We start from the raw sequence: 27,423 nt of genomic DNA on the forward strand, positions 1-27,423 counted from the left end.
TGTACATTCTTTACAGTCCTTATAAAACTGCCTGGCCGGCTGCAGCACTCTGATTGCCTGGGGGACAGTTGGCAGGGGTAGGTTAATCCATGTGACCCCCATAGTTCAACTGAAACTACTGCAAACTTTCTAAACAGCCATCTTTATTTCCTTGCTGCCCTCTCTTCAGTTTCCAAGACATACCCAGGCACAAACTTTCTCAAGGACAGCTGGAAACAAAGAGATAGGTGAACATAACATGTTTCTTCCTGGAAAAACAGGCACAGCAGTATAGACAAAGATTCCAGCATACCCGTAGAATTACAACCCCTTAGGTACTAACCCAAGTGAAAACTCACATATGGCACAAGTGTAACAATTAGAGTTGTGCTGAACTGTATTTCTATACAAACAAGAAATACAATTAATCTGCTTGGAGGGATGCGTTATTAGCAGGCAGGTGTCCTTTCCAAAAATGAAAATAACATTCTTACTTTTTGAAGGAAAAGACAAGCAGATGCAATCTTTTCCAGGTTATCCTTTATCCTGTATGGTACTGTATTTGATTTTTAAACAGATGATGGGCTATCTATCATAATTATTCCAACCTGGTGCAAAAAGGGTAACTTCACGCTGCTCACACGCCTTTCCTTCCCATCCACTGAAGCAGTATTATTCAGATTTGCTGCCTGAGCCGTGGAGCACTTTGCAGCTCTACTCTGCCTCCTTCCCATCTCTTAACACCTCTTTTCCTATTCCCCCCACTCCTATCAGCACTGTCCCCCCAGCAGAAATTGCCACACATCTGTACAAAGGACAAGCAGAAGAATAAGGTGACAGTTCTTTAAGGAACGCATAAAAATGCAAATTAACAAACACCAAATTTGCTGTAAACATTAAATACTTCAGACATGAAACCTTCTGTGCTACAAGAGTGCTTTCAGCATTATCTATTCACAGCAGTTCCTCTGCTCCTGAGGGTCATAAACACTGAGAGATGGAGCCAGCAAAAAAGCTCTAGTTGAAATTCAGCTCACAGCAAAAGCAATTTCCGAGTGTGCAAAGTGCTGTCAGCAGGCCTGATGTTTGTGTATGAAATATAGACAATATGACTGGCCCATCGGCAGTCACTGTCAGCCTGATGGATGGTGCCTGAAAAGAAGTAAAGCGGCTGCCGTTAGGGCCCAGTCTATCAGATGCTTGATGGAGATTCGGGGGCTTAATAGAGGTAAAAGTTTCTTCTAATCGGACAAAATTTCCAGCAGTGATCACAAAGAAAATAAAAGGGATAGCAATGCGATACGAGGGCAGAAGCAAGGCTTTCCCATCTCAGCCACAGCACCAAACACAAAAGGAAAGCACTGCAGTCTCAATATCAAGCAAAATTGGTATCTCTGGCCGTCTGACCTTGAATGTCCCAGAGCAGATGGGGCAGCCCTATAGCTCATTGCATGCCAGGTGTCTTCAGGACTTCACCACAGCCCATTCTCCCTGGCAAAGTGATGTCAATCAAAGACCCATAGACAGGAAATGTAGTGATTGCATAACAGGCACACAATGTGGATCAGAGAGCACAGGTGGCAGTCAGTTAACTATTACATGTGCCAAGAAACCATGAAAACCCAAAGGCTCTGATGAAATAGTGAGTACCTCAATAAAGCCTGAGTGGTTTGCAATTAGGAGTGAGGTTGCTTTTCAAAGGTTAGTTGCAAGCATGCATCAAAACTATATATATATATTCTGAAGCTAAATTAACCCACAGCTTTGATCCATCCCTATTTGCAAAGTCAAAGGAGGACTGACAGCTAGGTCTGTTTCGGTCCCTTCAGATACATGAGAAGGGAAGTTCACAGCAAGGGACAAGGAATAATTATTGCAAGTTCAATCATGGAGTCATAGAATCACTAAGGTTGGAAAAGACCACTAAGACCATTTAGTCCAACTGCCAACCCATTGCCCTCATGTTCACTGGCCATGTCCCTCAGTGCCACATCTCCATGGTTCCTGAGCGCCTCCAAGGATGGGAACTCTACCACCTCCCTGGGCAGCTGTGCCAGTGCACCACCACTCTTTCAAAGTAGAATTTTCTCCTAATTTCCAGCCTGAACCTCCCCTGGTGCAATTTAAGGCCATTACCTCTCAATCTATCGATGTTAACCTGAGAGCACAGGCCAACCCCCCCCTTTCTACACCCTCCTTCAGGGCATTGTAGAGAGCGATAAAGCCTTCTCCTGTACCTTCCCCTTCTCCAGACTGAACAATCCCAGAAGAATCAACCAATGCTCAGTTTTCTTAAGCAACATGACTTAAATCAAAACATAGAACAAGAAATTCAAAGCATGCACAAATGGGAAACATTTTAAGCCTAGAACCTTCTCAGGTCTAACACTCTGTCTAACATTTTGGAAGAAGCAACGTATAAGAACAAAAAAAAACCCCTAACCTTAAAAACCTTCATTTTCAGTAAGACTTTTTACTCCAGATTTCAGTTTTAACAGCTTCACTTCAATTAGAAATAGAGCTGGGAGTAGCTGCCGGGGCATGTAAGGAATTGAAAAATGGTCATTTTGTTTCAGAAATGTTTAAGTAGGTCATACTCTATCAGGAAAAAGAATGAATGTTTCAGCAGCACTCCATGCTGCAATACTTAACTCCAGCACACAAGGACAAAAGGCACCTGGTTAGTTCCTACCTGACTTTCTAGAAACACAGCCTACAGCTTACCAGTGGTTTTCTCACCTGCTACACACTCTCTAGGAATGGAGATTTTTTTCCCCTCTGCCCAAAGAGAGAAGGTCAGAAATAGATCTATCCCTGCTGTCAAACCACGACATGGATTTGAGACAATCCTCTTGGTGTTTCTGCGCTACTCTGTGGGGTTTTCTCCCGTGACTCCAGTTTATTCTGCCTCAGACTCAGTTGGATGTTCTGCATCCCCAAGCCCCATTCCAGGATTTATCACAAGGGCTGGCAATTTCCTACTTACCAAACGTACACAAGAGCACACAGAATTCAGCCTGGTAGCAAAAGAAGGCCTGACATTAATATCCTTTAGCATCGACTCCAGAAGAGTTGCTAACAGTGAGCTTTAAAAAAAAAAAAAAGAAAAAAAAAAAAGAAAGAAAAAAGATTGCTGCATCTTTAACAGGTTTTAAACCAAGCTCCTTTACCCTATTACCAGCACCTGATGAAAACGAGTACCCTATTGAACTCACCAGCGGGCCATTAGAAGTGTGTCAGATTATATTAACTAGGCAATTAAAAAAAAACACCCAACCAGCACTAACAAGGAGCAGGCAGCACAGCACACAAGGAGAGCCTGTCTGTCGTTTTGTAAATCCCCAAATTAGTTTTGAAAGGCCACTTTCAGCCTGGAGTTAAGGCCAGATTTACCCTCTGCGCGTCTGCAATTGGCTGAATCTCTGCAGTAACCTGATGAGACTGATTATCTATGATAAGTGACTGACATTGGACTGCTGCCCACGAGGTGAAGGAATGAACGCGGCTGTGACCCCAAATCAGAAGATTTTCTGTGGTCGGCTCACATAAACTCCTAGAAAAATTATGACTTTTTGTTCCATGCAAGAGATCCAATAATTAGGCAAACAGATGTGCACATATTAATAACAAAAGGTGTCTGCGTGTGGGGAGTATCCAACTGCAAACAAGCCATTTATTTTAAGACTAAAGTGTTGCTGAAATTCCCAATCAGAAAAAGAAAGAATGATTTTTAAGCGTGGCATGGGAGGCATTTTGGAGAACTGGGGGGTAATTTAAAGCAGAATATGCTTTTTTGATGAGACTGCCAAAACCGAAACGCCTCTGGATAAAAAATAAAACAAAAAAAAGAGTTAATTTACATACAGACAGAGCTGTCAGGCGAGTCGTCAGCAGAGAGAGGGATAACAAGTCTTTGGATAACAACTCCCTTGTTAGGAAGATGGCAGCCAGAAGCAGGATCAAGGGAAAAGGAAAGTCACCGTGCAGATGTTTTAAAGGAACAGCTAGCATTTTCTGTGGCTTGGGGGGCTAAGCATTGCAGCTGCCTTCTTAGTGCAAGCACAGAAACCACTTGCATGAAGTATGCGTTCATAGCTGGGGAAATAAGTTAATAATACTTCTGTTGAGTAAGAGGAGAGTCTGAGCAAGGAATTTTGGCTCCAGACTCCAATCTCAACTCTCTCCAGATTTGTGCCACTGCAGAAGGGGCAGGAAGGATGTCAGTGTGGGAGCTGAGTCAAGTTTTCCTCATCTAAGACAGTCTGAATTGATTTAAAGAGAAAATGGATTGAGTTCCAGGCCCCGTCTAAGAAACCTCCAGGAGTAACCCAGACGTAACCCACATGCAGCCCTTGAGAGCAGCTGATAGAAAAGTTTGTGATGAGTAATACGAATGAAAAAACCCTGTTCTCCCAAAAGAACAGCAGAAAGCAGATTTCAGGGCCTCATCAGCATGGTAGCTATTCCTCATCCCCCACTGCATGCCTGCTATCCCATCAGCAGCACAAGGACCACTGATATTCAAGGTAAGGGAGGTGTCCCAGCCCCAAATGTATCTCTAAGAATACAGAATGGAGTGGTCCATAAAACCAAACCACGGGATATAGCAATCGTGTGCTATCCCTAGATCTCAGTAGCACACCAATCACATTGCAGAATCAATCATTTTTCTTGATCAGTTTATTGCTCTGAGTCACTGAATTGGTGGCTCACCAGCTAGCTGGATGGGGAGTCGAGCCCAGCTGATACTTCAGTGGTGTGTTCAATAGTATGTAAGTGCTTCCAGCTATCCACATGGAAAGCCAAGCGGGAGACAATATATTTATCACATTTTATCACTGCCTCTGACAGTGAGAGCAGGTTCAGCAGCAGTCTGTATCTTCTCAATGAGAAGAGAGCAGAGCTGGCCAAAGTGTTACTGGTAGAGACTTCCCAGCTAAAGAACTTTCAAACCAAAACATCTTATCTAAAAGGTATATTTTGCACAGGTCTGTTTTTCTGCTCCTTTGCCCTAACAAAATAGATCTTTAAGCTATGCTTAAGCTAGATATCACACAGAAAATTCATTCTAATAGAAACAAAATCATGTCTTCCACAACCCTTAGAAAGGAGAAAAAAAATCCAGAATCAGAACTCTATCAGTTTTGCTTTAACACAGCCATTTTCACATATGCAGTACAAAGTGCCTTCATGCTGGGTAAGAAACCACTTGGCTGGCTACGGGACTGGACTGGCTGATCTCAAAGATTGTTCCTATCTCTGTCTTCCAACCTGCTAGAGGAAGGACAAACCTACTAGGAAGTCCTTACAGGTGACTCATGATTATCTGTCTTCATGAGTATGCACCTTGATCATGATGATGTGATTAAAGATCAGATGGGATCCGGTTTCAAAAAGCAATGTGCACCCCCAGCTCACATTGACATTATCTACGGGAATGTACAAGGAGTTCAGTGCATTTGGTCTCACGGATATACAGCAAACCACCAGGAAATTTTTTCAACGATATATCTGTTCACTATTTCATTTGAAATATTAGCCAGAGAGCAGGTATTCATTCATAATTTCAGTGAGGTGAGATGAGAGAGACAGAAAATCTCTAAAACATTTCTTACTTAGCCAATTTAGTAAATACATTCAGAATAATAAAGAATAAATAAAAGCTGAGGTATTCTAGTATTATGTATGTGATGCTATATTTTTTGGACAAAATGGTGTTTTCAGCCATCACCACCACCACTTCTTAGCCTTTCAAGTCCATGCTTACAGTTTGTAAATTTACCCTATATTTGGATGGCATTTTTCTCAGGCTCATTCAAATGCTAGAAAGGCTATTTTAAAGGAAAACAAAACCAAATTTTACAGCACAAAGAATATAAGTGGGGAGGAAGGGAGGAAAGACTTTTATCTATATGCGTACAACTGGCATTTTTCTGAACTTGCCTTTGCAAAACAGTACATGCTGCTGTTCTGACATGATAGCAGCCGATTTATCCACATGGTATTTAAAGAGCAGATGATGTGACCCTTCTGCTCCAGTCAACTCACAAGCCATAGATTTAAAATCCACATCTTAAGTGGATATTATGGAAAGGTGAAATTCCCAAATCAAAAAGAAGCTGGCCAAGGTTCAATGATTTTCTTACCTGATGTAACCAACTCTATACGGTCAGAGCCCACCCACCACATGCTAAGTATACTTAACAAAAAGGCATCTCCACAATTAGCATGGTTCCCATTCTCCCCCGCTTACAACTCTTACTGAAGATTTCCAAAGCTGTGAAGCCCAGCTTCACAAACACAGCAACGTGAACAATAAACAGAATTTCTTCTGAACATCCAAACACCTGAATGCTAACACAGATCTCCCCTGAACTTCAGACCCCGTCTGTCTGAAGCCCTCATTATCAACTCTGATTTCGGTTCAACATTCAGCATCACCTGTGCTTGACAGCCACCAGAGCTCACCTAGGCTGTACTTTATGTACTGGAGTAGAGTACCTTTTAGTTTGTCCCTACAGCTTCGAATGCTTGCTTTCATTTACAACTGAAAAGGTTGAAAGAGATCACTCAACGACTGCTATTCAGTAAGGCCCCTACCGACACATTTCTGAGAGCTCCAGGCAATTTGGAGGGGAAACATGGTGGGAATTATGGGTAAACAGCAGTAAATATTAAAATGAAATAGAGGAAAACAAACGTTGCTACAACAACAAGAACATGAACTTTTGGTCTTTGAAATCTGACTGGATCAAAACTTGTTTCCACTAAGCAAAAAGGAAAGAAAACCTGAAAACGCTCAGAGAGAAAGCAACTGATTGGAAGTATTTATCGATCCCTGCTTTGTCAGCTACAAAAAAACATAGCATTATCAAGCAAAAAAACAAAACCCACTAAGTATATAGTTTTTACCTTGAAAACGTTAAAAACACATTACCAGTCCTGGCAAACCTTTTTCACAAAAGAAAACCTCTTTCCTCTCCATGTGTTTCCCATATGTATACTTTTTATTATTCACCTTTTCCTATCAATAACTTCCAGCACTTAGAATGTATGTGCAGTATTTAATAAGAGCTGGTGGGAATGTCAAAGGTATCTTGCTAAGATGTTATGTGTCAAAAAGCGATCATGTTACAGCATGATGGATTAATATGAAGAAACAGCTCGAAGGTAAGGTATTCATTATTATTTTTTTTAATGACAACACTAATACATTTGTTTCAGTTCTGAAATTAATTTCCTAATGGTAAGAAAGGTCAAAATGAATGAGGAGCGTATGAGCCTTTTTGTCATCTTTAACAAATTATTCCAAACAAGCCTGTCAGATCAAAAGGGATAACATGTTGAGTAATAAATGTTAGTACTGATTAACTGGTCAAAGTTAATTCTTTTCAGGAACTGCCATATGCAAAAGGTAGAAACACATTCATCTGAGTTTTCATTTCTTCTTTTTAATTTATCTCTTCTATCATGTTTTCAATACAGTTCTTTTGGAAGTAGGCCTACCATCTTCTGCACATAATATCCGCTAGATGAAAGAAACTGGAGATGTTATCTTTAGTAGTGCTCAGATGGGAATCGACTTTAACTCTCAAACAAGTCAAATTAGCTTAAAAAACAACACATAAAGATTCTCCAGTATACACAACACTTTTGAACTTAGACTCAAATTCAAGCACAAAAGCTTCTGTTTTGCGGGTGCTCTCCTCAATTTCAGATTTGAAATGGAGGCATTATAAAAATAACTTGAAATTTAACTGAAAAACTAATGGAAGGAATTGGAAGGGGGGGAATGGGGGAGTGGAGCCTTTTGCAATCATCAATGGTTATTAAATACCTGCTTTTAAGTAGGATTCTGGTAGAGGTTTCTTCTGAAAAACCGGTTCTCCTAAGTATGTAATGAGTTAACATTGTGGTATAGAATCCAGAACTTTCAATCAAAAAAGAAACATCTTCATTATGCCAGGTTCAAAACTGGTAAGGCTCAGACATTGCTATGGATGGGTATATTTCATATGTTCAGAGGCTCTGAGCAACTAAACATTCCTGAGGCAGAGAAACCTCACTTCCCTCAGATAAATACTTCCAAGGCAAGGATGACAGCCTTGTAGTTTCTTCACCTTTGTCACCTATGGGGCTTAATCAGAAAAAGAAAATAGGCCATCTACTTTTTTTTTTTTTTTCCACAAACACCAGAATAGATTGTAAATATGCAAGTTATACTCAGCAGGCCTCAGAACTGTTGAACAAAGTGTTGTGAAAACCTGGTTATAAAGCTAGCACACAGTTTACGTAGAGCTTTTAGAAGCCTGCGCTTCCCAAGTGAAAATTCACCTCAGCTCTCCAGAGACCAGATATGATGTGCAAGATGCGACTTGCTGGCAGTGTGTCACTAAACAATGACAAACTTGCTTTGTTTCTCCAAAAATACCAGCTGGACCAAGAAAAATGATCACCTTCCCTCCTAAAAGCCTTGCTTCATTTCTACTCTGAAAGCAGGATGGTCACAGTAACATTGTATGACATCTCACAGGAATACCTCACATCTGCCAGAAGTCTTCATTGTGTTGGCCAAGGAATCTGAAATTGCTTGACACCAAGCAATGAAACATGAAAGCCTTCTGGCACACCTGAAACTGAGGGAAAATTTGGATTGTCTTTCTGCTCAAGTAGTGCACTTTGTAGGTACTTTTTGACTGACATTTTGTACTTCCACAGACTTCCTTTTAAATCAAATCATTGGAACTATACAAACACGTATTCTGCATGAATATTGACAACTTCAGCATCAATACTCTTGCTCCTCTTCCAGATCTCTGCCAGCCATCTGAACACCTCAACAGCCTTTAAAAGGAGCTCAGCTAATGTTGGCTGCTGAAACAAAAGCGTAAAACAGCAAATACAGGTGATGCACACAGACAGTACAGTGCAATTGCATGCATGCAGAAGATGGTTGGTTTCTAAGCCATGCTGTATAACTTACTGGCCTGAGAATAGGCTTCTCTGAATTTAGCATACCCAACTACAGTCGTTTTCCTGGGAAGGATGTTACCTTTCTATTCTCTCTCGGTGACAACTACTTTAAGAATCAATGGGTATTCTCTAAGTCTATTTACAGCTCAGTATCCCCACTGGAAATGCTGACATAAGTTTACTTATCAAGGTCATAGAAGCATGGGCCCACCAGTGCTCCCAGAAATATCCGAGTTGCTCCTATATGATATCCTCCATAAAGGGTCTACTACAGCAGCCTATTAGATAGCACAGTTAGGGGAGTTTTTCCCCTAAGTTATTCACATCAACTTATACTGTTAAAACTTTGGTGAACACTGAATAAATCCTTTCCTCTTTGGGGCTTGTGCAAGTCAAAAATCTAGAAGAGAGCACAAAGTTTGAAGGCGGGGAGAGGGAGAAATATGCTGTATTCTGATAATTGCTCTTCTTAGAATAAAGGGTTTCCAATTTATTACAGTTGGAAGGATTTCTGCAGCACAGAGAAAGTTCTATCAGTCCATACATATTAACACAAGATTGGGCTTTCTATTACGATATCAACACTTTTCCTAAACAGACAGCAGCATGACTAATCTCAAAGCTCCAAAAAAAGAAAGCGTCTCCTCTTTGTTTGGCCTCTGAGATCTTCCAAATATATTTTCTTAAATGTTACTTTCTCTTCACCTCCTCCTTCTACTAAAAAAAAAAAAATAAAATAAAATTAAAGGAAAAAAAAAAAAAAATCCCCAAGAAGAATTTAAAGGGAAAATGCACGTTCAAATATAAAGCACAAAAAGAAAACCTCCAGTGGTAGATGCTTTCTGGCTGGTGAATTTATTCTAAACTCAGTGTGGAGAAATGAGTAAAATAAAGGTCAGACCCTGTGCTGGGAATTCCCCTGACCTTTCAGGCTGCATCCATCATCGGTATTACATAGAAGGTGCCATTTATCACACCAAACAGAGAGCAAATCTTTAACTCCTTTTCTCTTCCCAACAGTACAGACCCAACAATTATTCAGATTCTAAAACGCAATCGATGTTTATCCAGCTTCTTTTTACAGCTCTGCCTCTTTGGGCCTCTCACTTCACCAGCCATTGGATGTACAGTACACAGCCGATAACGCAGAGAGCATATGAGAGCTGATGCAGCCTGGGGAATGGGTGTGAAGAGGTGGATAAAAACTGCATTTGAAAAGGCTCTCAGAGCCTTTTAAAAAGGGCTTGCTTTCCTACTGACACCTGGCTCATTCGAATGATATTTGTGACAATCCTCTCCAGAATTCAAGATCTTATCTAGGGAAGTCTGTCATAATTGAGGAAGAGGGATCTGCGAAAGAAAGTTTCAGGCCTTTAGGAAATACCAGGTGATTATTCTGCTGCGCTTTCTACAGAAGTACTGGCACCTGCTTAAAAGGATGTGGCTGCTCTCTGCAGAGCAATCCAGCTGTGAGCGCACCATGGCACACCCAGTGTTGCAGCCTGGGTTTGCCCAGTCCCTCAGTGCACAGCATCCCCCACAGCCACACACCTGAGCTTCTCTGACACACAGATGGGCCCATCTGACAGCAAAGGATTGTCAGCCCAGGAGTGGAAACCAGAAGGAGAACATGGAGAGGAGACATATCTGGGTGGAGACTCAGCTTCCTCAGTGCTCCACTCCATGCCAGCACAGGGATCAATCTGTTCCCCTGAAAGCTAGCTCTACACCTGAGCCATACAGCGCCCTGATGCCATTTGGTGTCATTGGCTTGCATTTATTACATGCATTACCAGCACTAAGGATCAATTTGGGTGCTCCCAAGCATCTCCCTCACAAAGAATGAAGGAAGACAGGGCAGTTGCCAGGATATTTATGGAAGGATGCACAGGGCAACTATATTTGCAGAGGGTTAAACAGCCTAATGCACAGTATGAGCATCTGTGTCATGAATCAATGATTAAAGTAAAGTTTCTTTCATCAAAATTCAGCTATCTCAACCATGGTAAATAATAGGCTAATTAGGCATCTGCTCATTCAATGTCCAAAGGGACAGGCCAATTCCTGGCGCAAAGTGAAACATTTGCCGCAACAGTGAAAAAGTCATTTTGAAGTCTGAGAACCACCTAGAGCAAAAGGGATCATTTACCAAATGATTCTCGCCTCAGAAAACACCTCCACCTTCCTCTTTGTGCTGGCAGTGCTTGCAAGCTGACCTGAGATGAGAGGACAAGATAAGAAAGGCCTGATCCGGTGCAAGATGGACATGAAATGAAAGGCCTAACTTTCAAAATGTCAGTTGTTCAGAAAAGAAAGAGTGGAAAGTTGTAACATCTCTTGGCCCAAATGTATCAATTATACACCGTCAGGGGTACAAAATTTAACCAGAGAGCAAAGGAGGCAGCTTTGGTAATAACAGCGGACTATTTTTCTCCTTGTGGACCCAGCCAACTATGACACCCGTACAGCCCAATAATTTGAACAGAGGCACAATCTTCATTTGCTTCCTGACTGCATCCCTCCTCTACTGCCTCAAAACAGGCTCAGCTTCTTTTTCCATTTTCCTTTGGCTCTCTAAGCAGTTCAGCACAGCTATCAATGCATCATCCTGTTGCGGGAACAGCAGCACACTCCAAATCTGGTTGTGGCTGTGGTATCACTGAGATGGGTGAAGTCATCTGAATGATGGCTGCAGCTAAGAGGTGATCTTCTAAGGTTGACTGAAATAACTGAAATAACCCCAAAACTGCAAGGATTATGTCCCATTAGAGAGGCTACAATGCATATTTATTCTGAATTAATGTCATTTCTAACCAAGCACTCTTATCTATCCCTTACACGTAACTCAAAGTCTCCTTCAAGCAGTGAAGTGCCGCTGCCAGGTGACTGAATACCTGAAGGCCACTTGGCACCAAGCAGCCTCTCAAGCAAAATTTGTAACTTACTTTCTGATTCTTTAAAAATAGCCAGATGAAGTTTCTAGTTTCAAGATTCTTTGTTTTGCTGGACATCAGATGGGAGAACAAGTCTTCAAAGGAAACAAACTGGATATCTCCCTTATAATACCATAAAAATAATCAGAAGCTCCACTGAGAAGTCTAAAGAACTGCTTCTTAAAAGGTTTTCTTTTCTTAGCACACCACCTGAATGCATCAACAAGGTTCTGTATGCTCTGAAATAAGCTGGCCCTGTGCCTGCTGTGGCACTCCCTGGACTCCTGCATTGCTCTCCTGAGACAGATGGGATTTTCCATGGCAGCTTGCAGCAGATTTAAGAATGGAGAGTTTTTCTGAATGCAATTTGGTCATGAGTAACACGAGCAGTTTAGTAACCTGCATGTTATTTGTTTTGTTACTGAAAACAAACCCGCTTTATTACAACCGAGAGTGTCACCTTGCAAAATACAACAAGCTTGCTCAAGTATCGCCCAAAGTACAGTAAAGCTGTTTCCCCCTTATTCCATGAGGTTATTCAAAATTACTTTAAAATGCTTACAAGAGGTTCAGGAAAAAACTAACATCCCCTCCCTGCCCTTCTATCTCCATTTTTCTGGCTATCTGTCCTTTTGCACCTTCAGCAAAATTTCAGCAAGGTTTTTCATACAAATCCCATCTGAGAATTGTTTCTGAAAGCTACAATCCTCGAGGCCATTACCAGATGCATTTTTAAAGATATTTTGAGAGAGAGGGAAAAAACAGATATTCTCCTTTCATGAATAACATTTCTGATGTCAAACTGTTGCAACTAAATTTTCCCTTTCCATATTCTTAGTTTCCAAACATGTTGTCTTGACCTCTAAATTTGTGTCTTGCTTTCTTCCCTTCAGTTTTAGAGCATAGGGTCTGATTAGCACCATGAGAAAAGCGAGAAGTATCAAGTATAAATACTCCAGATGAACACTTAAAGAAAAAATGGGGTTTATTTGTTGGTACTGAAATATATTGCTCAGAAAAAGCTGCAACAGCGTCTAAATGCTTGAATACCAGAACTAGCTGTTTTGTTTATGAAAGTGACAGCCAAGGAAGGCTAATTTTTGGATATTCAGGTAGCAAGTATGCCTTCCCATGTTCAGGAGGGTGGAAATCACACTGTTCATCTTTGAAAGCTTCACAGTGGATAGAAAAACCTTTTCTAGTAAGCCAGATCAGAGAACTTTGACCTGCACATAGGCTGCAGGTCGAAGTTAAACGTGCAGCTTCCACACTTAGAAGTAATTTTACCCCAGGGCTGTTACATCCAGGTTACATTTCATGTCACAGATCACACAAAAAGCCATCTTCAGAGCACCTTTTTCCTCAAGCAGACTTCTCCTCAGTGCCCTCCTCAGAAACTTCTAGGCATCTTGGCCAAGAACCTGGGGGCAAAAAGCATGTGAGGGCCATTTCTAGAGCATGTGGTGCAAGGTCATGTGCACATCTGGCCTATTTGGGAAGCAGAGGGTTGAAGCCTCCTTAATCAGTGCTAGGAAATCCTGAAGCTTGAAGGCAGAGAGAAAGCGGGCAAGCAGTACTGATGAAAGCAATCTCCATGCTCAGTCTAGACAGCTGCCAAACACTTATCTGAAGGGCTTTCAGTGCACAGAGGGTGCAAGCACTGATGTCAGGATGACTTTAAACATTTGCAAACCCTAGGGTAAATCAGTATCACTGTCCTTTGTGAACTGTAACAATTCCCTAAACAAACGTCTTGAGCTTCCCCTGTACCTCACTGTATTGCCCCTACCAAGATGAAGGAAGCAATGGCCAATCAGGAACTGTACTTAGGAAGGGATAATAACATCTGTTCTGACTGCAAACTGGTCTGTAAATTCCAGTCTGAAAGAATAATAATAAATAAATAATAAAATTCCCCATCAAGTACCAAGTGTGGTTAGAGGGTACTGACTTGGTTAATAACAAAGTCTGCAGAGGTACGGAGCTGGTCAAGCCAATGTCCAGCTTTATTCTCCCTCCAGTGTCCTGAAAGAGGGTATTAGCCAGCTCCCCAGCCTTATTCCAAACGCTCAGTTCTCTCCCCCAAATTGCAGCATAAATAGATCCAATCAACATTCTGAAACTCCAAAGGAGAAAAGATGTGGATAAATATTTTTATAAACACCTTATCAACAGGAAAACAATGTATAAAGCATACTGCAGGTGTAATATATGTATAGGCACATGCACTTCTCCTTCTAATGCTCTTGGTGCACAGATATTAAAGATTTCAGAGGATTAATCAATCTGAATGGCAAAAAGCAGCCACAATCATCATTTACAATTTCCACTGACTTCAGTAGAAGATTTTGTTCTGCTGATCTCAGAATGAGACTGAAAACTAAACTAATGTTTCATTTGGATGAATTTCCATTTCAGATATGGCAAACTGCATTTGAAGTTATTTCCACTAATAGCATAAAATCACAAATGTCTATTATATAAATTTTCATTGCCCTTTGCTATACAACACTGCAGAAATGAACAAAGTAGTTTTGCAAAAACGCTGCACACAATACCACCTTCTTATACAACAGCAGTATATATCATTTTGACTAACACAGCCAATAATCTCTAAATATTTGTTTTTGCAAACAACAATCCACTACTGTGACAGATGTAAAATCCATGCAATAAAACGCAGGGGTTGGACACATCTCTTAGCACTGCTCTCTAGACAATCCACTCCAAATCACACTTTCAAGGGTCTCTGGAGTGCAACTGAGCAGCTCGCTGCCTCTCTCCCCACTCCTTGTAATCTCGTTAGAAAGTAACCATGCCACTTGGAGAATGATCTTTGGAATTAACAGAGTAGAACCAGGATGTTATGGGATCAAGCAATCAGCGTTTTCAGGCTCTCAAGAACAACAACAACAAAAAAAAGAACAAGGAAAGAAAAAAAAAAAAAGAAAGAAAGAAAAAGAATGCAAAAGAAAACAGTCTGCCCTTTAAATCAGCTAATCTCTCCACTACTTTGGGTTCTGCAAAAACACATCTAATGAGCTAATAGTTCTGTTCTCTCGCTACCACTCTGTAGTCTCAGGCCTCTTGCTTTTAAAAATAGTCTAAAACCCATCAGTTTTGGTTTTGGCTTTTTTTTTGTTACTATGAGACAGTCATCGTTGCAGAGCTGGAATAATTCTCATTTCAAAGGACAACTGGGATTCTGTGCTAGGAAAACCAGGTAAGCAGATTTAAATGGTTTTCTAAACAAAGACCCAAATCCCTGAACAGCAGATTCAGCGGTTCTGAGTTCTACCTTTCTACTTCGAGTTACCACATTTAGGAATTTCGGCTCAAAATCTTTTCCCTTAGCTGTTACCTTCTACTGAAAATTTCTTGTAGAACTGAGCAAGCAAGGAGATAATTAAGTGATTTGCCTTGAGCTGTCAAGCTGGACAACAGCCCAGCTTCCTCCCTCTTCCTATTCTTGCTCAGGTCTGTTTCAGCAACTTTTTTCATTTTTCGAAAGGGAGGAACGCTTGGCTTATTTAAAAACAAAATGCATAGGTGTTCTTGCACAGCATTGCCAAGGTGGCTTTCATTTCCCAACAGCTGAAAATTGGGATAACCTTTAAGTGTTCCCGCATCGCTCAGCAGATGAAACAAACATGAAAAAAAGAACGCTTTCGTATTTTATAGACTTCCAAATGTGACATATGCTGGGTACCGACACATGCCATTTTCCTGACTCACCAACATGTGGCATCCTGCTGCTCCCGCACACCGCGGCTGAGGGATGATGGAATGTGTCTGCTGGTTGCAGCAATAGTCTGGTACCCTTAGCAACATTTGGCAAATCGTGAACCTTTGCTTACATCAGGCCAGATCAATACAGCCATTACCAAGGGACATAAACAGAATAAAAAGCTGTCTCTATTGCATGAGTTAACTGCAGCAAGAGGAGAACAACCAAGTCCTGAAGGGCAGGTGCACAAAAGGAGCACAGGCAATAATGTTTCCATAGACTACAAGTCATCTGAGAGGATTAAATCTACTCCTGCTGAGATTTAATTCTACAGTGAGAACCCTGTTTGGGAGAAGTCATAAAACACCGTAAATTCCCTAGCAGAAGACCAATACTAAGATTGAGGTGGTTTATTTTCAAAAAATACAAAACAATACATTAGTGAAACTCAGAACAGAAAAAAAATCTCTACTTAAGTAAACAGAGTTCAAATATTGCTGTGCTGATGGGATCTTTTCCAGGGATGACTATATATCAGCAAGGCATAAACCAATAACTAACTTGCTTTAGGACGCTGGATTTAAGATATAATTAGAGAGGACAGGATCTGAGAAGTTACTTTTGAAAATCTAGACTGAAATGTAAGGTCCATAAACAAAAACATTCAAAGCAACAATCTATTTACCAAAATAGAATGGTAACATTTGCAGCATTCAGTATTCTGCAGTGATAATATTGAGCTGAACCATCAAGAACAACAACAACATCAAATTCTATATACTAAAAGGGGAAAACAGACCAAAATACCATGGTGAGGGAGACAGCAAAGCTGTACTCATGTAACAAACTTTGCATTTAGCAGAGCTCTTTTTAGCACCTTTAAGTGCTTCCCAACTGCAAACACTCTATGGTACATGTACACCTTAACTTAGGCTTTGCTGTTTACACCAGACAAACCTCTGTTTCTACCAGATATACGTTTATATTTACCAAAATGTGATCCCTTCTCTTCTTCTTGGCTTATTTTGAGAAGCAGTGACATAATTAACAGCCTTGACTCTAAAGGAGTTGCCCTGACACAAGTAACCACAACAGAAAGGAAGGCAGCATCTTGGAGAGCCCCTGGCTTTCTACGCACTCAGGTAGCCTTATTGATCACACTATCAGATTCTGCAGCTCAGGCCACCAAAGTGACCAAGTTCAGTAATCCTACTCTACACTGCAGTTTCCTACATGTCAGTTTGCAGAAGGTAGATATGCTGAAATGGAAGTAATTCATTAAAAAAGAAAAAAAAAAAAAAGATGGGGGGGGGGGGGGGGGGAGATGATTTTAACAAGCCTCGACCAGCACAGGAATAGGGCTTAGAGGATATCTGGAGAAAGATTTGACATGCCAGATGCTCTGGTGAGATAAAATGTCTGAGCTTTTTTAGATCAGTCATTCTCTCTAACAGCTAAGCCACCAGAAGTTGGGGGAGCTCAGACTTTGATGCCCATTTAGGAAAACCATGATGGATGATATTTAGTACTATGTAAGTCAGACTAGATTATCACAGTGATTCCTGTCTAGTTTTAAAAACCTATTGATCTACTGGTGTCAGAACTGCTGAAGACAACAAGTAGAAGCCTTCAAAATACTTATAAGATGGGAGCTATTGCTAAGTTTGATGCTGTAAAATTCCAACAATAGGATGTACCTACCAACAAGAACAAAATTAAAACTCTTCTAATGAATGCAGTAATTTTAATTGGATTTTTTTTTTTTTTTTTTTTTTTTTTTTTTTTTTTTTTTTTTTTTTTTCCCCACTAGGCACACTGTAATCAGATTCTGGAAAGATGACTGAACACATCCATATAGGAAACAACAGTCTATCATGTTGACTTGAAAGAGTTAAACTACTGATACAGTTTTCCTGCCTTTGCAGGTAGAGATTTGCATAGAGTGGTCCTTTGGGTTTGGGGTATTTTCTAAGCACACAGTATATATGCTTCACAACTATGCTAGTAGTGAAGGTAGTCAGCAGAAAAAGCTTTAACAAGAAGAGGAATTAAGTCTTGTTCCAATGCAGCTTGAGCAGCATTACGAATAGGTCACATACATCACGAAAACTAGTCATGAAATATAAGAACTTACAGCCATCCAGAGACTGATTAATGATTCAAATAAGCAATTTCTTTGTATAATAGCACTTAGGGAACATTATAGACACAGTCCCCATTCAACAGCTTAAACTGGGCTCTAGATCAAGAAAACATATGCAAAACTGCAGAGTTGCTGCCTGCAAAACCCAGCTAATAATGCTACAGGCGTTAAGCTATTTTTTGATGCCTGCAAATCTAAAAGTGTGGTTTTTCAGTTTGAAGAAAAATAATAACTCGGGAAGCATCTCTGCTTCATTATAATGCTTATAGGATGAATTTTCAGAAAAGCAAAGATATTGGCAACTTAAAATCACAAAGAATATCTATTACAGTTTTCACAAGAGCAATAGTATTACTCATTCAGCTCTCCTGTCATCCACTCTGCAGCTAAAACCTATCTGCTTGAAATAGTCACACTGGATGCATTACTTCCTATACCTCTCTTTAAGCTCTTAAACAGCTGCTGTGTTCTTCTCCCAGGATTCCCATTTTCATGCTCAAGCTCTGGAAGGAAGGGTAAAACAGATGCAAGATGGAAAAGAGCAGTAGAGAATCTGACCTGTAGAATTCTGCTTTGGAATTAGATATGCCAAGATATCAAGGCACCTAGCCTATATCTTTAGGTATGATCTCATAGAAAACATAACATCCTCCACTGTCTGAAGATAATTCTCTTTTCCATCTAGGAATATCACACAATTGCTACATTTTTCTCTTCTCATTCAGAATATGGTTTCACATATATTTTTTGGCAGCTTAGTGATGCTCTATAGCTCTGCATGCTACCTCCAACAAGGTTCATGTGGCCCCAGGCACCACAATTACAGGGCTGCTTTTTTTTGGCATTTTGTATGTCTCTGAGCCTTTGCTAGACCACTTGTTTCTCTATTTTTGATAAGAGCACATGCCATATAGATTTTTACATACAAACCATTTCACATTCTGCGTTTTCATTTTCTTTATCCTTCATCGGAATTTCCCTGTTCTGTAACTTCTGAGATCAGGTTTCCAGAACTGTACACTTTACCCAAGACACAGGGAAACCTATGAAGTACCAGTGATGAGTCTTTGCTGTCTTGAGCATTACTGGCCATCAACAGGCTAGAGGCACAAGTGCTTTTGCATTTATTGACGTTGGACTTCATCTACCATTGTATCACTCGCTATCATAAGATCTTTCCATGATGAAACTTTGACTAAATCAAACATTGTGTAACACCAGAAAACTCCACTTGTTCTTTTTCTGAACATTATGAGTATTTTGCATAATCCCAAGCGATCTACAAATGTAACTTTCATCCGTTGTGAAAATTTACCTTTAGCTTAACTTGTCTTTAATCCTAAGAAAGGCTGCTCATCTCATCCAACAACAACGTGGATACATAATTTCTTTAGAATAGTAATTTTCCCAAAGCTTATTAGAATTCAAAATATGCAACAGGCAGTGGCATTTATCCTCATGTTTATCAATTCCTCCAAAAAAGGCTAGCGGACTTGTGAAGTATAAATTCCTCCTCCAAAATTACATGTAGCATTATAAGACTGTTCTCCAGATAATCTGACTTTGCCCCTTATAAAATGCAGCTCTAATTTGGGAATTCCCTCTAGGCTACTCATAGTGAACACCAAAGCAAATAATTCATTTAGCATTTCTACAATGACCTTATTTTCCTTGAGCACTTCTTTTACATCTTGATCATCTATCAACCTTATAGACCTTCGGGCAGGCTTCTTGCCTCTGATGTGTTTGAAAAAAGTTTTTATTATTAGTTTTTACGCCCTTAGCAAGTTATTCTTCAAAATTGTTTTTGTCCTATATTATTACAGTTTTGCATGTAACTTGCCAGAGTGCATTGGGGTTTATTTCTTAGTTCATTTGAGCAAGGCTTCAAAGAGTGTCCTTTTACTGCTAATGGCCTTCTTCAGTCTAATATACCCCTTTAGTAACTTCTCCAATGGCCTATGTTTTCATATATATATATATTTTTTTTTCATGTATATTCATATATATATATATATATTAATGAATAAATATATGTATATTTATATTTAAAATTTTATTTTTTTTAAGTCATGGAGTTTTCTAAACAGGGGCAGTATGTGTCTACTCCCTAATAGCAAAGAAAGAAAAATGCATTCCTAAGATGGTGTTTTTACATAGTTGCCATGTCACCTGAAAGTGTCATTTCTATCCTGCTTTGCCCTCTTAGCTACTCCTTTCAGTTTTCTTCTCCACTTTATGTTGTTTCCTTTTCAAAAGTGAGTGAAAATCTAAAGGCTTTTTAGCCTTTATATTCCACCAGGAATGATGGATTGGAGTATGTTTATTACAACAGAATGATTCTCTGACAGCTACATCTTCAATCAAGTCTTAATCCTTGCTCAGGAATAATAATAATAGAAAGAAATCTAGTTTTCCCTTCTGGGTTCTCTGATTTCTTTCTTGAAGATGACATCATTTCAAAAGTGCATAAATACAGTTTCTGTATCAAATCTGATTATAACATTTACCCAGTCTCCAGCAATATACTCTCAGTCCTCATAGCTTCTTCAGTTGCTCTTAGCATGCCATTGAAAGGATGCTTACTGTTACCAGCCCACTTGGGCATGATATTTTAATGCACAGAGACTGTGAGATTGGTACTTGTTGATACAATTCCAGCCCCTTTCTTTTTTGCTTCTGAGCTTTCTTTTATCTACAGTGTCACTCCTCTACTGGCTTGCTTTCCTCTGCTATTCGTGAGTAATTTTACACTGCTATTCCAGTGCCCACTGATTGAGATGCTATTATGTCAATATCCTCATTTAAAATCAGCGTTTCACTTTTCTCATCTTCATTGCATACATTGGGCTAATTGTCCACTGGCTGGGTAAGCCTCTATTACAGCTATCTTGCACCAGTAGAATAGCACGAACAGACATAGTTAGGTCAAACACTTGGCCAGCTGTCTGTAAATCATTTTTGAATACTAAGAGCTCTTTTGTATTAAATAAAAAGCCCTGGCAGTGACTTTGCCCCTGTGTCTTAAAAGGCAAATGCAATCCCAGGCACAAAATTGAGCCGCGTGAACAAAGAGCATGTTCCCAATGCTGTCTGAAGTACAAAAAATAAAATGGATCAGCTTGTTCCAGGCATTTCCACTTGTGTCCTATGAGAAGCCCCATCTCTAAGAATCTCTAACAGGAGCCAACTGGAATTGACCATAGCATCTTGCAAGAGCTCAGCTGAAACGCAGCCACTGACTGAAGCAGCCTTACCAGCGCCCTTGACTCTGATCTACGAAGGGGAAGTTTTACAGAAATGAGTCAAACCCTGTATCTTCCCTGAAAACAGAGAAGAGGAGGAGAAACATGAAACCAGAATTGCTGAGGAGGAGCTTAAAGATGCCTCCCAGGCTCAGGAAAATTCTCAACACAGAGTTGAACCTGTCAGCCACTCCCTGATTAATGCTGCTCTCACCAGTGTGGACACTAAAAGAGGAATCTGATAACACTACAGCTGTAGGAATTAAAGAAGGTAGGAGCAGAAAGAAGATGTGAGAGAAGGAGAAAAATAATCTGTACAGAATCTGTACATGCATACCAAAAGAAAAAAAACCAAAATGTATGTTATATAAAGAGAATATTTTCCTCCATTGAAAAGGGGGTAAATTCTTTGAAGAGATGGGTCTGATTCATCAGCAGGGTGCTGGCAGATGCCCCTAGAAAAACAGAGAACATGGCTGTACATCTTCAAAAACTATTTTAGGAGACATTATTTCCTCAGAGGGATATTTGAGTTGTGTTCAGTCCCCTAGGCATGTCCCAGGAAAATACAACCATGTTTTGATGGTAGAGAGGGTACTAAAGCTTTGATGGATCATATTTTGATCCAAGGTAAAAGAGAAGAAGGGTTTGACTAAAGGCTCTTAAGAGCTGTGGAAAGAGACAGATCTGCCGAGCTGAAACTAAGAAAGTAACAATGTGAGTTCCATGTAATAGCAATAAAACATCCAGAAGAAAAGATAATAAGGTGTACAGTAGATCACCACAAAGTGGAGGTCATAACTAACATGTCTGCCCCAAACAGAAAAACAGCAGTACAAAGATTTCTTGGAATGGTGAACTACAGGAAAGAAAAACGTGCCTGATTTGGATGAACAGAGCAGCCACCTGCAAGTGCTGCTGCACGCTGGTGCCCCAAGTCACAGGTTGCAAATATTACTACCACATTTAGGAAACTCAAAGAGTTACCCAAAAGCGTACCAAATTAGGAATATGATAATGGAGAACAGCTTTGAAGCATTAGGTAGAAAGACCACATCAATGCAACGTCATTGCACTGGAACTGAGAAGATTTGGGGTTTTGTTTTAAATCCTACAGGCCAAAGTTTCATTCTTCTGCGAGAGAAGAAACACTGCCAAAAGTGGACAGGGAATAAAGAAATAATCAGGAACTAAATCTGTGTCAGAGATTACCCCCACAGTGATATGATTCAACAGCACATTGAGCGCAGAAAGAAGCTTGGTAGATGTAAGCACATTCCCTAGGATTCTAGAGTATTTGACAAAAGTGAAGTGAAACAATAACCAAACATGTCACTGAGTAGCACACAACAAAACAGAAACAACAAAACAGCCGAGTTTAGATGGAATGCAGCTTGTAACTCCCAGAGCTTTTACAGAAGTCAGGTTATTTGCAGAGGGTGGCCTAACCAGCACATTCCTTCCACGACCATCACTTAGAGAAGGAGTTCATGGTTTCAAGTGGGACTTCATATTTAACAATGGGAAGAGCTTAATGGGAATATTTTTACTTTGTATGAAGTATAATGTTAGCTTGAGTATTAGTAACTCCTATTATACTTGTTCAACAGGATGGCACAAAATAAAGTCAAAATACAAAGCACTTGATAGAAAAAGCTACAGAATCAGACAATGATCTATCTATTCCCTTGTTAAATTATGACCTGGCAGCAGTGAAAGAAGGGTTGCCCTCACTGGCATTTTGTTCAACAAAGGACTGAAATAAGAAATACATTTACAATAAGTTACCTTGCAGTCAGCAGGGACTGACAAGATGGCAGTGGTACAGTGCATTCCCACAACTGTAACAAACCGGCACAAACACAAACATTGCAGAAGGCAGCCACAGGGTTACCTTAGTTGAACACTCACTGTATAAGGGGTAGAATCTCCTCTAATTTCATAAGGAGAGAAAAAAGAGGCAGCATATTCACCATTTTGGCTCAGAAGCTCTCAGAATAGCCCTGGCTTTACCACACTGACATTCTCCACAGGCCAAGCTGACTCTCCTGTCTCCCAGCAGTAGTGATGGTACACTGAGGGGAATCAGCCCCAGGGAGGGATTTCCACTTCTTTCCAAACAACGGTTTATAGATGGATAGTAATACAGAACCAGCAGAGTATAGCCATTATGTTTGGAAGAAGGCAGATATATTCCTGAGAAGAGGAATGCAGCTATCTGCCAAACAATCTAGACCATTAGGTCTTCTGTAGTCTTAGCACATACACATCCAAATATATGTGGATCAAAAATAAGGCCTCTACAGATGCAGCAAGACTTGAAATTATGATGCTTTTGTCTTAGACTAAGCCAGCACATGGAATCTTAAAAAAAAAATCTCTCAAAACCAAAGTGGTGGTTATTCATCCTTAACTGCCACCCCCCATGTCTGCAGTATTACGTTTAGTCATCCTTTTTTCTTATTAATTCCCTTGTCAGCAGATGCCCACAAAGCCCATAGGCAAAGTGTCCCTTCTCTTTCCTCACACCAACCCACAGCAGCAGTACACTGCCATCAGCAAACTCATCAGCTCATGTGGCAAGTGTCTGTGTAGTGCATCCAGCCCAGCAGATGACTCAGACTTAAGCAGACCGGTGCTACATTTTTGCTGTGTGTTTGGTTTTGAATTGAGGAAAGCTTTCACTCAGAACGGTATTGAAAGTATGCAAAGGCTGCAATGCTTCCAAGTGAGGAACTGAAAGGGAAATGTTTCCTGTATAAAAATGAATTAAGACTTTGGCATATGTATGCATGGCAAAGGAGGTGATAATTAGTGAGTACACATCAGGTAGGTGGGGGTTTTGTGTTGGGTTGTTGTTTGTTAGGTTTCCAGCTCAGTCAGGGCATCAGATTAATAGTGTCTAATACTGGAAACATTTGCATGTAGGTCTCCAGCTTCAATGAGAATAAGCAATGGAAAACAGGTGAATGACATGAAACCAATCTGATCCCAGTCATCTTAAATTATCTATGTCAAATGAGTAGGTACTTGTGCTGTACCTGTCTCTGCCTCTGTGCTCGAATCATACAAGGACAATGTAATTGCCTCTCATGGAGGTGCCAAGCAAAAATAATTAATTTTTCTGAAATGCTCTCATGGTATAGAAATAAGAAAAAATAAGAAGCCCGTGAGGAGATTAACAATCCTATCCTCAATGTAGGACCGGAATAGTGCACAGTAAATACAAGACAAGGCTGTACAACCAGCACTGAAGCTCTTGAAATAAGACTCAAAATGGCTGCTTATTACAGGAAAGTTTCCCATTTGGATAATTCAGTGAGGCAAGGGTCTGACCAAGAGAATAACATGAACCCCTGTGATTAAAGATCTTATGATAATGCACATGCTCAAGGGGACTGAGTTGGCATCGAGTATGCTACTTAAGTTCACTCAGTAAATTTGCTCGGAAGAGTTATTTGCTCCTCAGGAAAACTGCTGTATGACTATCCAAAAACAGTCCAGTCAATCAAGCTGTTCTATCGCTCTGTTTCTGAAGCTTCACGTTATCCCAGAGATAAGCACGGTTTGATCTCCATAGACCATCCATAGTCTGAGCTTGCCATTGCTGAGTACTTGATCCCCTACCCCAAACATTTAAAGACCTGCTTAAGTAAGCACATAAGGAAACCTGTTGAAGTCAACCAGACTGTTTATGTGTTTAAATCCAGCTGTGCTTCTATCAGATTCCTTGCCTGGGCTACAAATATCCATTTTCCCAACAGCTCTCTACACCCCACAAGAACTTCCTGGTCCCACTGTTTATAGTTGCTGGAACAATTCATAAGAACACTGTCTGAGGTACTCCAGGCAAAAGTGAGCTGAATTGGTTTAAACACTCCATTCATGTTCTGAACAAATTCATCTATCCTGGCCCAATAGGAAGAGGGGAAACACCTACATGTATTACAGCTGCAGAGTTGGGAAGGCAGTGATGTCTGGAGTATGGACAGGGAATGGTACTTGTAAACAGAAATATCTTCAGTCAAAGATGAAAAACAAGTTTGCCACTTCAGTCTCGTCTGCAGCACTGACAAAACTAGACCTAGAACTGAGAGTGCCCCCTCAATTCAAATAGAGCAACAAAATGACAGTGACTTACTATTAGGAGAGACTGTTTCAAAATCGATGACGGAGAATGACTGAAAGCTTTTGGTGTCTGATTTCTTGACCCACCCACTTCCTCCTAAAAATGTGGTCACTATGAAATTTGAAACTCTTTAAAAATAAAGTAAGAGCACAGTTTACAAGCTAGACCAAAAGAGAACTAGAGGTGCTTTCGTTTATTTTTATACAGTAACTACAGTAAACATCCCTGGACCATGTAATGCTGGAATCATGTGGCATTGTATGTATGCCTTATACCCACTTGACTTATTTAGTCATTTTCCCCACCCCAGAATGAACTTTTTTTCAAAGGAAACAGCTTATCTTTCATACTGCAGCAGCAGAAGAAAAATCCTCCTATGCAGCAATACTTAAAATGTGGTTTTATGCTCTTATGGCAGCTAATTTTCCTTAAATGATTTAAGGGAATGAATATATCTAAGGGGCCTGCACCAAGCCATTCTGGAATAGCAACATGAATCTGAACTTCCTCTGCTTTAAAGAACATAATCTCCTGCGGGCAGCTCCTTGTGACAGATCTTGTCTAGAGGGGAAGGGATGGAGGTTATTTTTTATTACAGTACTTTGCAGGGATCATTACTTTGCATTTTATTTCATTTCATGTTCCCCAGTGGGGGGAAAGGTGACAGGACAGACCAATGTGGATGCAGATTCTCTGATCCATCATGGTTTGACAACAGCTCCTTACCACTGGCTCACCTGTGCATGCAATCAGCCATCACGTGCTGCACATCTGAAAGGTACACTGTGCGCCTGGATGGTACTTAGAGCTTTCAGCAGCCTCAATTGTTTCAAAGCAAGTTACTATTACTCTGTCAGTAGTATCTGAGGCAGCTGGCAGGTTTTCCCTTTCTGTCACAGCACTTTAGATAGATATAGATATATATACTTAGATACATATAATAATAAATAATAATTTAAATATATGTATATTTAAATACAAATATCACTGGATCAGGGAGACTAAGAATCTGATATTGCCTGAAAAAAAATGCAACTAAACAATAATCCCTCATACAGCCCTGTATTTCTAGGGGTCTCTAAAACTGTCCTAAACATTGATACTGACTTTGGGATCATAAACCAAGCAGGAAGTTTTTGGTGAGTAGTTAATTCAGTGAGAAATGAAACTGAAGAGACATCTGGACTTTGCTAGAAGTCCAATAAAAATAATATATATATATATATAAATAATAAACGAAAAGAATCTTAAATTGCATTTTTTAAAAAAAATTAAATAACCTTGAAAATGAAATGTTACGTTTGTGTCTGAAAGGCTCCTATTCTTTCTCAGAAGGAAATGAACTGGAACTGGTTCATCTCAGGTTGATCACTGGGGAGGGGTGGGAGACAGAGAGATGGAGGAGAAAAACATTTCCATTTCATAACAACTCCAACCAAACATTTCTTCTGATTTTTCATTTCAGCTACCAGAGCAAATAAATTGATTCTTTGCTCACAGGGCAACAGGAAACTACCAGAGTTTTCACAGCTTCCCAGGAATGGGACAAAGCTGAAAAGAATTTTTTGTCCTCCCAAGAATAGCCTTAGTTTACTGATAGTGACTTCTAACAGTGGCGAGAGACGTTGCTTTACTAGTTAATGTCTTTTCTCTACGTCCAACCCCCCTGTAATTTTTACAGACCTCTTTGTCCCTGGAAAAAAAACAACTTTCTTCTCATACAAAGCAGCCTGCACACACTCTGTTTTCTTGAAGAAAACTGTTCTTTGGAGTAGCAAAGATCAAACCATATGGAATGCTCCTTTCTTTCCATTCCATTATCATCACCCTAATATACAAGATGGATGAAGAGCTTTAGGCACAGAGCTGGGTATGGCACAAGCAGAACAGAAAAAAATGCGAGCCAATTAGCATACTTAAGAAATATTTGACGTACAATAGGATTCCTCTCCTTATTTAGGACACTATTAACTTGTCTTCTTTATGCCTAAAGCCCCTTCTGTACAGGTGTTACTGCTATCCATCTGAAAAGGTCCAGTTAAGACTGGCAGAACCAGGAGTTAAAGTGAAGTTGCTCTTTAGTTCTTGTTCTATACAAGATGCAGCCAGGGATAAGAACACTCTTTCTTTATTAACAAGGCAAACCAGGTCCCTTCTTTCTTTAAAACAAAATAAAACACTTATCAGAAAGAAAAAAGAAAAATAAAATGCATCCACAAAAATAAAGATCCAAATGCCATCTCCATAATGCAAAGCAAACAGAAAGGACAAATATCAGGAGTTTCATACAGAAT

The 27,423-nt window shown here is 40.1% G+C and overlaps 1 protein-coding gene across 4 annotated transcripts in view; it reads right to left on the bottom strand.

The window, feature by feature from the left end:
- The window catches only part of LOC140255477 (BEN domain-containing protein 5-like), an 812,733-nt gene that overhangs the window by 112,659 nt on the left and 672,651 nt on the right, over positions 1-27,423 (bottom strand). The gene's annotated exons all lie outside the window — the stretch shown is intronic.

The sequence above is a fragment of the Excalfactoria chinensis genome, chromosome 8 (genome assembly GCF_039878825.1).
Source record: "Excalfactoria chinensis isolate bCotChi1 chromosome 8, bCotChi1.hap2, whole genome shotgun sequence".
In the NCBI taxonomy this organism is placed as follows: Eukaryota; Metazoa; Chordata; class Aves; order Galliformes; family Phasianidae; genus Excalfactoria; species Excalfactoria chinensis.